The sequence below is a fragment of the Microtus ochrogaster genome, chromosome 19 (assembly GCF_000317375.1).
Source record: "Microtus ochrogaster isolate Prairie Vole_2 chromosome 19, MicOch1.0, whole genome shotgun sequence".
NCBI classification, from domain to species: domain Eukaryota; kingdom Metazoa; phylum Chordata; class Mammalia; order Rodentia; family Cricetidae; genus Microtus; species Microtus ochrogaster.
Window position 1 is genome coordinate 41,183,007 of NC_022021.1, and position 14,472 is coordinate 41,197,478.

Genomic DNA, 14,472 nt, shown 5'->3' on the forward strand with positions numbered 1-14,472 from the left:
TCTCTCTCTCTCTCTCTCTCTCTCTCTCTCTCTCTCTCTCTCTCTGTCCCTCTCTCCCTCTGTTTCTCTGTCTGTCTGTATGTGTTTGTGTGTTTTCAATCTCCAGCCCCTTGCCCGAAGCTCAGGGACTATATGGTAGCACATAGAGCGCAGACAGGCGTTGTGTGCTGCAAGCAGGTGCACGCATACACACACACACACACACACACACACACACACACACACAAAAGAGCAGAAACCCCGAAGGCTTTACTGTGTTGGCCATAAAGCACTGCAGCCCACTTGAAACAAAACATGAAAAGGCACCAAGTCTAGAAAAGAAAAAGCCAAACAAATTCATTTAGGATAAAACCTTCTACTTCTATTGTACTTTGTGTGTACACATATGCACGAGTGGCGTGTGGGGGGGGGGCATATGTGTGCATGATTGTTTGCAGGAGGGAAGCACAGATGTGTGTGTGAAAGTCAGGACCATATCTGGTGGCAGTCCGTGCCTCCTCCTTCCTCTTCCTGTGCCCTGTTAAATCTAGCCTGAAGCGCCTAGGAATCCTCCAGTCTCCGCTTTGCATTTTGCCCAGGAGCACTGGGTTGACAGATACCCTACTTTTCATGGGCCCTGGGATCTGATCTTGGGTCCTTGCACTTAGGCAGCTATCACTGAGTCCCCTGAGCCACCTCCGCAGCGAAACTTTTAAACCAGGGATAAAGAGTGTAAGCCCGAGAGGGGGGACAAAAGGTTTGACCCTGAAAATGATGGGCTCCAGTCTCTCCAAAAAAGACTCTCAAAAAGAGAGCTATTGACTATGATTCCTCTCAAGACAGGTCTGCACACTAATGTCGTTCCCCATGGGAGACAGTGTGACATTCTGCATCACTGGATGCTGATGCCAGGGTGTTAGGGTTAGGAGTGACATGCATGGAGTCCCAGGTCGCCTACCCAGCTTCTGAGCCACGTGCCGTAGCCCTGGATCGCATGGCCCATACCCATCACCACCCTCCCAGCCTCAGGGAACCTCCGATTGCCCTTTGCCTCTTCTAGGCTGATTGTCAACTTCATAATACGGAAAATTCAATCACATGAGTTTATCATCTTTCCAGCTCTTAAGTCAGTGAACATAGGGGTCTGTGTTCCCTCCACAGAGGCTGTGAAATCTCTCCTCGGAGGTCTTGAATGCGGGACACAATCCAGCTGTCTACAGCGATTCATATAGGGAGGTCTCTGCTGGTGTGGGGGCAGCAACAGAGATTCCCCAGGCCCCAAAGGTCTGACAAACCCACCCCTAGAGAGTCCTCCACAAACTGAGGCCAACTGAGAACACGTTCTATACCCCAGAAGGATGTCTCTCTTTGTCCATCCCCTAATGTCCCCCCTCAGCTCTGGTTTTAAAGGCATACCCTTTCAGAGATGTTCAAACACCACTCCAGAGACTCAAGGGTCTGATCCCAAATGCCCATCCAGATAGGTGGTCAGTTTGGGAGGAGTGAAATGAAAGAATAGAGCGACCATGTAAACACCTCCCCCCATTAAAAGCTTCCTTGTCTTTTTGGCTCATTTATGAAACCTTCGCTCCTGGGATTTTCTGTAGAAGTTTCACAAAGATTCTTGAGAAGCCTTGGCAAGGCTTTCCAAGCAAGACCATAAGGAACTTTCTAGAGCTTCGGTAGAAGGCAGCAGCCAGGACCTGCGTTGCCATGCCAACTGCCCAACCAACAGAGAGGGAAAGCGGGATGGGAAGCCTGTGCTAACCTGGCCGGTGCGAGAGAAAAAGACAAAGCAACAGAGACCTGCAGCCTAAAGCTCGCTTCTTGTTGCTGGCCCTCCAGCACGAACTCATAGCTCCATCCCGCTTTGGCTTTTTTAAATCATAGTTTGAAAGGTTCGTATTGAATGGCAGGTTTCTCGGAAGCTACATTATGACGTCATCAACAGTTCAGGTCTCCATGGTGATTTCCTCATGCACCTATTTTACATTTCCTTTTGCTGGGATCCCTTCTCCCCTGAGGAGGAAGAGGAAATTCAGGGTTTGTGGATGGATTCTATATTCTCACACTTCAGTCCTGTACTGTAGTTCAATGATGAGCTTTACTTGTGGGTAAAACAAAAAAATAAGAGGCAAAGTCGGGACCCAATGTAACCAAATCGAAAATTCATTAGCCAGAAAACCAGGAGTACCGCAAGATGCCCGCTAGAGGGCACTGTAGTTTAAAAAAATTCCAGAACAAAGTCAAAACCCCTAATTTGGGTAAACATGAGTCATTTTATTAGCATTGCCCAAAAGGAACTGTTTCTGTCTCTTTTTTATTTATTTAATTAATTTATTTATTATTTATTTATTTATTAAAGATTTCTGTCTCTTCCCCTCCACCGCCTCCCATTTCCCTCCCCCTCCCCCAATCAACCCCCCCCCCCACATCAGCCCAAAGAGCAATCAGGGTTCCCTGCCCTGTGGGAAGTCCAAGGAACCCCCACCTCCATCCAGGTCTAGTAAGGTGAGCATCCAAACTGCCTAGGCTCCTACAAAACCAGTACGTGCAGTAGGATCAGAAACCCATTGCCATTGTTCTTGAGTTCTCAGTAGTCCTCATTGTCCGCTATGTTCAGCGAGTTCGGTTTTATCCCATGCTTTTTCAGACCCAGGCCAGCTGGCCTTGGTGAGTTCCCAACAGAACATCCCCATTGTCTCAGTGTGTGGGTGCACCCCTTGCGGTCCTGAGTTCCTTGCTCGTGCTCTCTCTCCTTCTGCTCCTGATTTGGACCTTGAGATTTATGTCCGGTGCTCCAATGTGGGTCTCTGTCTCTGTCTCCTTTCATCGCCTGATGAAGGTTAATATTCAGGAGGATGCCTATATGTTTTTCTTTGGGTTCTCCTTATTTAGCTTCTCTAGGATCACTAATTATAGGCTCAATGTCCTTTGTTTATGGCTAGAAACCAAATATGAGTGAGTACATCCCATGTTCCTCTTTTTGGGTCTGGCTTACCTCACTCAGGATAGTGTTTTCTATTTCCATCCATTTGCATGCAAAAAGGAACTGTTTCTGAAAAAATGAAATGCCACTGTTTCTCAGACTTAGCAAAACTATTTCACAAGGCACGCCTGAAAAAAAAAATCATTTTCTGGCCGCAGTAGCTAGAAAGTAGCTGACTCAAGTGTGCAGAATTGGCCCCAAGCTAAGGTCAGTGTGGATGTGATCAGGAAACCCGAACCAGCCCGAGAATGTGCCAAGACTTCAGGCCCAAGATAACACGAGGGGCTTGTAAATGTCAGATTCGTGCCTCTGCCCAGATGAAAACATCCTACCCTCTAGCCACCCCCACCGCACTTTCACCCCACCCCACCTCTGCAGAGACTTGAAAACAAGATGTAGGCAAGGCACAGATACTCGAATGACTTCGGAGGGGCCGATGCACGTTGCCAGCTGCAGCTGAGTGAGGACACAGACTCCTTGTGGAAGGGGTCCCTGTGAGGAGACAAAGGTCAAGGAGGCGCTTTCCTTGTAGCTGAAGCAGATGGACAGGAAGAAAAGAACGCCAGAGAACAGGACCGCATGCTCCGATAGAGACCAGAAACGCATGCTCCGATAGAGACCAGGACCGCATGCTCCGATAGAGACCAGGACCGCATGCTCCGATAAAGACCAGGACCGCATGCTCTGATCAGAGACCAGAAATGCATGCTCCTATTCACAGTCCAAAGCGGCTGTTTTTTTCACTAGTCATTTTCAAAACATATAGATTGCTCATTAAACTAAAAATAAATTCCTAGCCTAGGAGTTGAACACCCAAGGGCTAAGACAGGGCAAAGGGAAGCCAGGACAGAAATGTCCTGCATAGCTCAGCCTATTCGCACTTGAGCATGCGGCAAATCTTGCTGCAGGCGGGTCTTCCCTGCCCTTGGAGGCAATGGTCTCACAGAAAACTTCCCAGTGCCTGGGGCCAAGGGAATGTTTCTGTACACTAGGTCAGAGCTGTGGTCTAGACTGCATTCCAAACTGCATTAACATCCCAACTGGCCCTTCCTGTGAGTGTGGTGTTACTTAGAAAGAGGGTCTTAGTGGATGTAATCAAATTAAAAGGAGGTCAGAGACAGTCCTGGTCCCTGTGAATGATGTCTTTCTGAACAGAGGACATTTGGGGAAGCAGAGAGACATGCTCAGAGGAGGAAATTTGGTCGAAGAGAAAATGGGAAGAGTCCACAGTATCCGAACTTCAGAGAGAATGGGGACAGAAAGGACATGACTCCCCAAGGAACAAAAAATCCAGAGGGATGACTCAGGAGCAAGAGTGTTGGAAGCAGTGAGACCCCAGATCCTGAATTTCTTGTAATCCCCTGATCTGAGTGCCTACAGCTGCTCTGAGCACGAGACCTTCAGGAGTTCCTGATGGCAGGAGAGTGGTTTCTGGTGGGTTTGGCTGGGGCGTGGCTATCTCTATATAATCTGCTCCTGAACACAATAAAGGAGACACTCTTGGGGAATTCAAGGATGACCTGTGTCGCTGTTTCTCTGTGTGTGTCTGTGTATTTTAACCTCCAGTCCCCTTGGCCGAAGCTCCCGAACTGGGTGCCAGCGCACAGAGCGCAGACACGGGGGCGCGGTGCGTGGCTCCCTAAGAAAGCAAAGGAGTCACGGCTGAGGGATGGCAGAACTCCAGTGGTCCTGGGAGGTGGAGGGGGGTAGGAATGAGCAGGCCCAGTACAACTCTCCAGCCCCCAGGGTCCCTCAAGAGTCCTGTTGTTTCCCTGTCCCTTGAGATGCCAGGACACTGCAGCACTCAGGGGCCAGTGGGTGGGTACCAAAGTAGAAGGGGAATGGAGGGGGTCACAGGCTCGGGGAAGAAGGGAGGAACATTGATCCCCACGGCTGGCGGGATCTGCCAAAACCTCATAGGAGCATTAGCTGCTCTAGGAAACTTACCCTGGTGTGGCAGGAGAGGCAAACAGTCTGCCTAAAGGGCATTCCTCTTAGCCCTGGAAAATCCAAAACAGAACCATTTGCTTCAAGTGTGGTCGAGCCCGCTGCTTATTTGGAATAGGTAGGACAAGGCGCTCCCCACAAAGAGAAGGACCTAGTAATTACAACGTCAAAAGCCTCTAGCTGGATCCGCAGCCCCCCTGGTAAGGTAGGAAGTATGTGGCAGCCACATGAGTCATCTCAGACCCACGGCTTTGGGTCTGTTCTTCTGTCTCCTGACTGTCTATTTGGTCAGATTTCGACTTGGGAACTGTCTCACTCACCCAGCCACTAACTGTGTAGCACAGACGTCCCCAGTCATCTTGTGTTCCTGCCTGCTGGGCTGAACCATGGTAAAAAACAGTTTGTGGGAGTGGTTTGAAGGTTCCAGGAAAAGGCTTTCTAAAGAGTCTCCAAGGAAGATGCTCTGAAAAGACACCACCCTATTCTGCTCTGTTCTCCTGGGTGGTTCTTACAAGTGGACAGCCACCCCGTCAGCGCCACTACCACTGTGAGAAACTGAGCGTCCCCGCACCATTCTTTGCCTGTTCTTTTTTCTTCTTTGTTTTGTTGATGTTTGTTTGTTTTCATTTTTTTTCTGGGACATCCCTGGACCCAGATTTGGGAAGAAGGGGGCATTTTTGAGGGAAATGCAGCAACGATTTGCCCCCATAAGCAGATCTATCTCAATTTGGAAGTGGTCCTTGCAGCAGATGGGTCTGTATAACTGAGGGAGATTCCAGAGTTCTAAGACAGCTTTAACCCGAGGAATGAGAGTAGCTTATTTTTATCTCTGTATTTGATACAGGCCCATGCTCTCTTTCGTAAGGAGTGCGGGTCACCTTGCGTCCACTGCGGTAAACTACGACCCTAACAAATTGGGTTTTATTGTTATTGCAAGTGTCAAGCATATACAACAGAACAGAGGAAGAAACTGTTAGTCTCTGGGCCAATCATCCTGTTTCAATAGCCAGGAAGCATCCACACAGTGTGATAACTGTGTTCAGCCGACCTGGGAAGGAAGAAAGGGATGGGAAGAGGAGATGGGGAGGGAGGGAGGGAGGGAACAGGGAAATGGGGAGGGAAGAAAAAGAGCCAAGCTCATTGCAAGCTAGAGCACGCTCCCTGCTCCCACCATGTTCGGTCTCGTGTTTCAGCCCGCAATGAAATAGTTTTTAATACAAATTACACGCTATTCATTTGGCAGACCTCCGCTAGCCTAATCATTTCAATTAAGACTTCAGAGAATTCATTAGGAGCCCCATTAGCAGGGAGTCCGTTTCGTTGCAACTTATTCCGTATATGACTCGAAAGCAAAGCTGACTGTTTATGCCAAGATCCCATTTTGCTTGTTGGGGTTTTAACCTCATGCAGCAAATTCCAGTAAGACCCGTAGAAAGGTCCAAGCCAAAGAAATGATGGCAGAAGTGGGAATGGTGAGGGTGAGGGGCAAGGGAGGGAAATACACATTCCAGAGATTTCAGAAAACTCCGGCCAAGCCGGGGGGGGGGGGGGTGTTCACTGCAGAATGTTTAAAGATAAAGGCCCGTGAGGAGTCATCTTGGCACGAGCCAGTGGAGACAGTTCTGGCTGGGGACAGCACAAGGTATCAGAACTGGCCTCTGTTTGGGGACAGGGAGCAGATGTCGGCTGGTACACTAGAAGTTTTGCTAATGTAGAACTTGGGTTTCCTCCTCCCTCTGCACCTCGCCCTCCTCCTTCCCTCAGCATTTTCTCTCCCTTTATTATCTTGTTTTAAGAGCATGCCCTGACTTAAAAAGAACAAATTACCATTTATGCTAGCCATGCCTTACGTTTCAGGGGGTCGTTAGGAGGCGAAACAGAAAGGGAAAAGGACCAGCAGGGAGTGCCAACTTTAGCTCATGGTTTTGAAGGCATTCATTATGGGATCCGGTGAACTCAGACGACCGACCCGAAACCCTGTCCACGTCTGCAGCTACAAGCATAGGTTTCACAATGGGACCAACGAGATCTTGGCCAGCACGGTCTCCACCTCCATATGGAATCCTCCCTGAAGTAAATGCCTATGGCAGATCTGTCTGCAACGAAGACAGACCCTGGGAAGATGGGTGGATACAAAGTGCCTCCCATCTCTTTCTCCCTCTCCCTTCTCACCACCCCTCTCTCTACCTCATGTTGTCTCAACACGTCAGCTCTCAGCTTCTGTTCCAGTGCCATACCTGCCTGGCTGCCTGCCGCCATGCTCCCCACAGTGATTGTCACGGGCTCAACCCTCTCAAACTGTAAGCCCCCAATAAACTCTTTCCTCTATAAACTGCCTTGGTCATGGTGTCTTAGCACAGCAATAGAAAAGAAACTAGGTACATGTGTACTAGGTACACACGGATAAGTGCATATAACAAACACATACATACAACACATAATAAACACACCCAGCCTTGTTTGTAACCGTGAGGGCAAAGGTCACCCTCTCCAGAGACCACAGCTTGGAATGTGTGGTTTTGCAGAGACTGTAAGTTCCAGGGGTGATGTGGGATTTCCCGCTGTATGCTGTGATTACCATTAATGAATAAAGGAACTGCTTTGGGCCTATAGTAGAGCTATAGGAGAACAGAAGTAGTCAGGGGAAACTAAACTGAATGCTGTGGAAAAGGGCGGAGTCAGAGAGAAGCCATGGAGCCACCACCGGAGACAGATGTGCTGAAACTTTGCTGGTAGGCCACAACCTCGTGGTGATGCACAGATTAATGAAGATGGGTTGAATTAAGATGTCAGAGTTAGCCAATAAGAAGCTAGAACTAATGGGCCAGGCAGTGATTTAATTAATATAGTTTCTGTGTGATTATTTCAGGACTAAGCAGCCGGGAACCAACAAGCAGCCTCCTTACTACACAGGACAACTTTTCTTCAGTTCTCAAGCCAAGAGAAGAAGACTGGATGTGTTTCCCAAGGTCGGGAGGCACCAGGAGTCACTAAACCACATCAGGGGTGAGGGGGAATGGCTTTTACTCTCACAGATTAAAATCTAGGTCATGTGACCATGGGAAATCCATTTGATTTCTTCTCTGACCTAGAAAAGAGAAGACCTGTGTCACAGACCCCCGTAAAGATGGAATGCTTTAATACTATTAAAATGCCTGATTTAAGGACCACATCACGATGTTAGCACGCCTCCTTCCAAAAATACTATCATTTCAAGCATCAAGGAATCTGGGAAGCTTGCCTTTCTGGAACACAAGTTAATAGTTGAATCCAAAATATTCCACCATAACTCATCCCTCATCAAAACACAGCAGGCATACAAATCTGAGTGAGTACTACCAGAAACACTCAGGAGCTAGAAGTATTCCCCAGTCTACTGTCTTCATTTTCATCTCTCCCATATTTGGTCCGAGTCATTTATAACTAAAAGAAATGGCATCTGTTAAGCCAAGTTAGGAGGCTAATGTCTTTACAAAGTTTGTGTTGCTAATTAAATGAAGGTGTGTAGCAGATCAAGGACAAAATACTGGGCTCAAGAAAATATTTCCTTGGATCCCAGGCTCCCAGGCTTCAAAGGCTAACTGGAAGGTGCGTGGAGGTGCGGGTAATTCTCCTTTCTCTGCCCAAGGAAGGCGATCCGTGGCAGAGCTGAGGGATGCCTCCAGCGATTGGCTGTGCCGTCAGATGACTCAGGAGAGAGTGATGAGTCAGAAGATGCAGGTTTGGGAGCTGATTCTGCCATGGCTCACATCCCACTAGAAAGTGGCTTGACGTCCAGCTTCGTATTCTTCTGTGAAGAACGGGACTGTGATGTCTCACCTATTTGTCTTGACATTTCGATAAGAAGGTGATACTTTTCAGACACACTAAAAGGACTCGGAAATAAAACTCTAGAGGGATGCTCAAGCCAATTACTTCGCCTCCCGGGAAGAAATGCCATAAGCTTGTATCCCCCATGTTCTGTATACAGGACATACTCCATAATTCGGAGGGAAGTGGGGATGCAGACTGTGCTGCGCACAGGCCCAGGGACTCTCTGCAAATCGTGGTCATCCTTTCTCTCTCTGGAATTAAGTCTTCACGGTGCTGTGGCAGCTCTCGCCCCAGCTGAGCCTGTCCTGAATGTGACAGCCTGCCAGGAGGAAAGATATTTGATAAAGACCTTCCCTTTGGCTCTCAGACCATTGAATGAATGGATCCAAGGGACCAGAATTTCCTCAGGAGGCTCAGACTGGCTAGCTGGAAAAGGTTGACGCCTGCGACCCAAGGAGTAGCTTGTCTCCCTGGAAGAGACAAGCCGGCAGACCACCTTCCAGGAGAGTGACGCTGAAGCAGTAGGGGCTGGGGGACATCTTGATGAGAAGTGCTTAGATGGGAGCACCTCTTGTTCTCTACCTAAGCCTCACGTCAGGACTCTGGAAGAGGAGTGTGATGAGACACTAGACCTCTCCTTTCATCTTCTCAACATGGATATACCGAATAAATTTCCTTTTCTCTGCTTTTCACTATGACCCGTGTTTTCAGTTGGCCTACCTTTAATAATGGGGTCGTCAGGCCCAGCAGAGACTCGGAGAGCAACACATCCATGACTCAGGCAACAGGAACATCGGCTAAGAAGAAGGCGACTGGGAACGGATGAAGGAAGGCTCATGGCAGCCCAGGAAAGGACAACTCCTGGCAACTGCTTCAGGTAGGAGGCAGTCTCGTGCCAGCTCGCTGCATCCCGTGCTGTTGAGCAAGGGCTCTCAACAATATCTCTTTTGGTCCACGTTTACCTCCCACGGGGCTGAACATTTCCACACTTTTGTAAGTCTAGATGTGAAACTCAACTTATCAGTGAAATACGACGTCAGGTCATCTTAAAAGCTAACAAAAGACAGTTGGAGATACTGGCGAAACCCAGCCCCTGACTGGACGATAAGAAAAGAATGCAGAAGGACTGAGCACACACAGCACCCATTTAGATGTTGTATCTTTGGGCAGTTTGTTCTGACCTTTGGAAAAAGTTTTTTGCTTGTTTGTTTGCTTGCTTGTTTTTGTTTTTGTTTTTCCTAACTTGAGATAAATGAGTTGATGCTAGGGTATAGGCCGAGCTTGCTAGATAGGACACCAGTGGAATCCTCTTGTGGGTCCCACCATTTGGAATTGCAACATCCATTGCTGTCCCCAGCCTTTCTTTGACATTGAGATGGTTCCTGACCCACAGCTATAGTGAATCGGCCCTCAGCAGAGGACTGAGTTGCTTAGGTACTGAAATAGAGACACTTTCAAAACCCCCAGTATCACTGAGCATGTCTGAGGCTACCAGTATAGGAGACAGATGTGACCTAATGTCACTTCACACAGAAGTTCATGCGCTTATCTCACTTAGCAAGAAGTTTAGAGACACGTGAACAGGCTGTGCAGCTCTCTGTAGTCATCCCTGGCCTAGAGACAGTGACGGAGTGACCAAAAAGGGCAGAGTCTTGGTCACATCTCCCTGAGTTTAAGTCCTGTGCCCATGGGTTATGAAGAGCCCGTGAGTTATCTGCCACCCCAGCCTTAGTTCCTACTCTGTCCATTAGAATAATACCTCTCTTGCAGCTTTGCTGTTAGCATTAAGTTGGCTAAGTCATTGAAGTGTCTATCTAGACATGGATTAAGTACCACACGAATGCTAATTCTTAATGTTTTTATCTGTTTATGGCTTCTGCTTAGCACTGTGAGAGAGTCCCAAAGCAGCAACCTTGCACGGGGCACGTGACAATGAGCACACCCAGAAACAAAGGAAGGCACAGAACAGAACCGGCAAGAAGTGATGGTGGCCTGAGCTTCTGGGCATTTCTCTCTTTCAACAGGAAAATAGTCTTCCCCAGATCGCTACCTCTCACTATGGGAACCTCTAGTCTGGCTTGCATGGTAATTTAAAAGCTGATTCTTGGCATGGGGATGCATTTATCATGGTTTAGACTCCCTGTGCTATGTAACACGATAGCCACCAGCCATATGAAACATTTTCTATTTTATAAGGTTTTGTGTGTGTGCATGTGTGTATGTCTACAATGGAGGAGTTTGTTCGCTTGCTTGTTTTGGAGATGAGTTTTTTTATTAATAAAGATTTATTTTGATTCTATACATGTGGGTGTTTTGCCTATATATATGCATGCACACCACATATGTGTGTGTAGTTTCCATGGAGACTAGGAGAGGATGTTAAATCCCAGTGAACTGGAGCTACAGGTGATTACGAGCTGCCCTATAGGTGCTGAGAGCTGAACCTGGGTCCTCTGTAGGTGTGATGCTATGAGAACAGTGGGTGTGATGCTAGTGTGAGCATGAGTGTGAACACAGCCTGCAAACAAGAAGGACAGAGGAGTGCAGGATACACCCCTTGACTCAGGTTTACCGCACTGGCCTCTCTGCCTCTGCGGAGGCATCTCTGCACATGAAGCCAGCTGACCGAACTGCTGGAAAGGGGGCATAATCGGGAAGAATGATTAAGATCCCTTCCACCCAAATCTGTTTCAGTAACTAAAGGGGAAAAATGATGCTTTTTACTGCTTACATCCTGGACCTAACGTGGTAATAAGATTCTGTAAGTTACCATGTTGACCATTTTTATGATCGTCCCATAAAGTTTAGCAATAAAAATCAATTTTTGCCTCACGTAATCACTGTGAGGCACAGTCTATCACATGCCAAGGCCCCAGGGAAGGATTATAGATCTGCCTGCAAAATGCCGCCGTGGGAGCATCACCATCTTACCCAAAAGGCCCCGGGGCAGCAGTACAAGTCCCCAGGGCACCTCAAATACTTGGTGTGCTGGCTGGCAATGGCAACTGCGCAGCTGGAGCAGCAATAACAGCTGGTGTATAGTTATGCACAACTACATGGGGGGGGGGGCACTTGCCTAAGGTCTGCAAATGAAAGACTAGCATTGTGTTCAGACACCCTAGTGCCAAACTCGGCCCCCTGCCAGATTTTCTCATCACAGCTCTAGATTAGCAAATCTTTTGCAGATGTGTCAGGATAACGATTCTTGAATGCACGCACACATCAGGACCATCTGGAAAGATCTGACACACACCTGTCGTTCCAGCACACAGCACTCAGGAGACAGGGTCAGGAGGAATGTGAGTTCAAGGTCAGCTTGGTGAGTTCCAAGCTAACCGGATTACGTAGGAAACTGTCGTCTCCAAAGTAACATGAAAATGATATCTTTGGGGAAAGTCTAAGCACAAAAATTCCCCTCAGGTTCCATATTATTTTACACACATTCTGAAGACAATTCTACGTGATCACGTCAATTGAATCGGCTTTCTAGCTGTGGTCATCACATGAAGTCAAGTGAGGGATTTTCCACTTGTGTATCTAAAAAAAAAAAAATAGCTTTGTAAGTTTAGATGAGTGATGCCCAGCCTGAATTTCATCCTTCCGTCTTTGGAGGAAGAGGCCAATGGAAGGTCTTGGAAGCTCTGGTTCCAGAAGCTACTATCCTTCTCTGTCTATGTTTGAAAGTGGAGCAAGATTAGAAAGGAAGGCATGACCTGGAGTTGGTGCCTGGGACTTTGACACTTGCGTCTGCTAGAACTCAGAAACGCAAGTACAGCATGATCAGTGCTGAGAGGAGTGTTGGGAGGAGGAAGGAACCTTGATGTCCTGGAGAGTTTACTTCCTAGGCTCAGACCTCCCCCCACCCCCAACAACTCACATCTGACAAAAAGACCTTTCTTTGAGGTCTTTGCCAAGGAATCTAAGGGTCCGTTTGAAGCACTTTTCTCCTAAGAAAATTTATTTCCACATGCAGTTGGGATGAAAAGTATGTGAAACCCATCCAAAACAAAGGTGCTTTACATCGTTTGAAGTCACGGTGTTGTTCTTTCCCTTGGTCTATCTTAAGCTGCATGCTATCCATGAAAAGGAGAGAACTTCCAAGCCAAGCTACGGCTCTGAGTAGGTTAATCCCTCCAGGAGTCCTTGTGACAAAAACCTAACGGAGATCATGCCACTGTGTTTTAAGTCACAAACAAGCTAAACATCTGAGCTATTTCTGCTGTCTCTAAAATATTAAAACCAAGACGGTTGTGATATTTGTTGACATTTGTTATACTTCTGTTGAACAATTAGCCTGCAAGGATATTAACAGGAAATTCCATTCAGGAGATAAGCAGCTGTCCCTGCAAGCCTTCAGCCAGATCATGGGACCCAGAATCTTCTTTATGCGGCTTCTGTTGAATAGTCAGCATTCCTACATGTCCCAAAGGAAATGCATTTAAAATAACTTTTATGGCTAATTTTGACTCATACTTTTGGAAAGAAAAAAGAAAAACAGATTTTAAGGTTAATTTTTACTCCAATTGTAGTGTGTCAGCTATGAATGTTTATCAGTGACTTTAATTATCATATAAATTTCAAATACCAGTCTTCAACCAATGACCTACCCCAGTAATTACCAAACTGATTTGCAATCCTCAAATCGGCCTTAGGAACCCAGATTTCATAGCCTCCCATTATGCATTATTATTTTATTCTTGCAGGAAACTTCTAAGAATAACCTCTCATTAAAAAAAAACTAAGTCTTCTATTTTTGAGCTAGTTAAACATGCAACGTAACACTTGGATTGCAGCTCCTGAATTAGTGGGGCCACAGTTTCAAATGGCTAAAAATAATACAGCTAAGAAAGACAGAGGGAAAAAAAGAGAAATAATATGGGTAAAAGAAATTATCAGCCTATAGATTTCGAAGACCATAAACTACATAGATATGAAAGCACACATCAATCATCAAGAATAGTTTTCAGCGGGCAGTGGTGGTGCATGCCTTTAATCCCAGCACTGGGAAGGCAGAGGCAGAAAGATCTGTTTGTTCGAGGCCAGCCTGGACTACAGAGAGAGTTCAGGACAGTCAAGGCTACACAGAGAAACCCTGTCTCAGAAAGGAAAAACAAAGAATAATTTTCAACAAACTGCACAGGAAGTGGTTTCTCTTTTCATGTTTTCTCAAGTGTTTGGAGAATCTTGTCATGAAGAGGCAGCTTCTCACTTGCAACCTAGGACTCTTGGGGAGCAATTTTGATGCTCCTCATTTATGCACATTCATGGTTTTATACAAATTCCTATTAACCAATGATAGATACCCTGGTGACTACAATGTAAACCTTATCCAGTATTCTTAGCGTAAAGACGCAATGGGTATTGCATATGTTGTGGTCAGCATACTGTTTGTATTGAATTCCTTACAGACAGCAATAAGAAAACAATACAAACTCATCCATATGAAATACTGAATCTTAATCACACACTCACACACAGGGCAGGAAGGACACCCCAGCCAGGTGAAGTATATTATAATAGCAGAAAAAAATGGCCTCTTTGTGAACGTATAGAACGTTGTGTTTTTTATGAAGGGGTGAGGGCTCTATCAAAGATTCACTTACAGTCCCTCACTCATGAACTCTTCCACTGCCTCCTTCCCAAATGTCATTCCCCCCTGCCTCAGACTGCTACTGCTTAGAATCCTCTCCCCCGTCACTGTGAGGTCCAACAGCCTCCATCTGGCCTGCCTGTAATGCATCCTC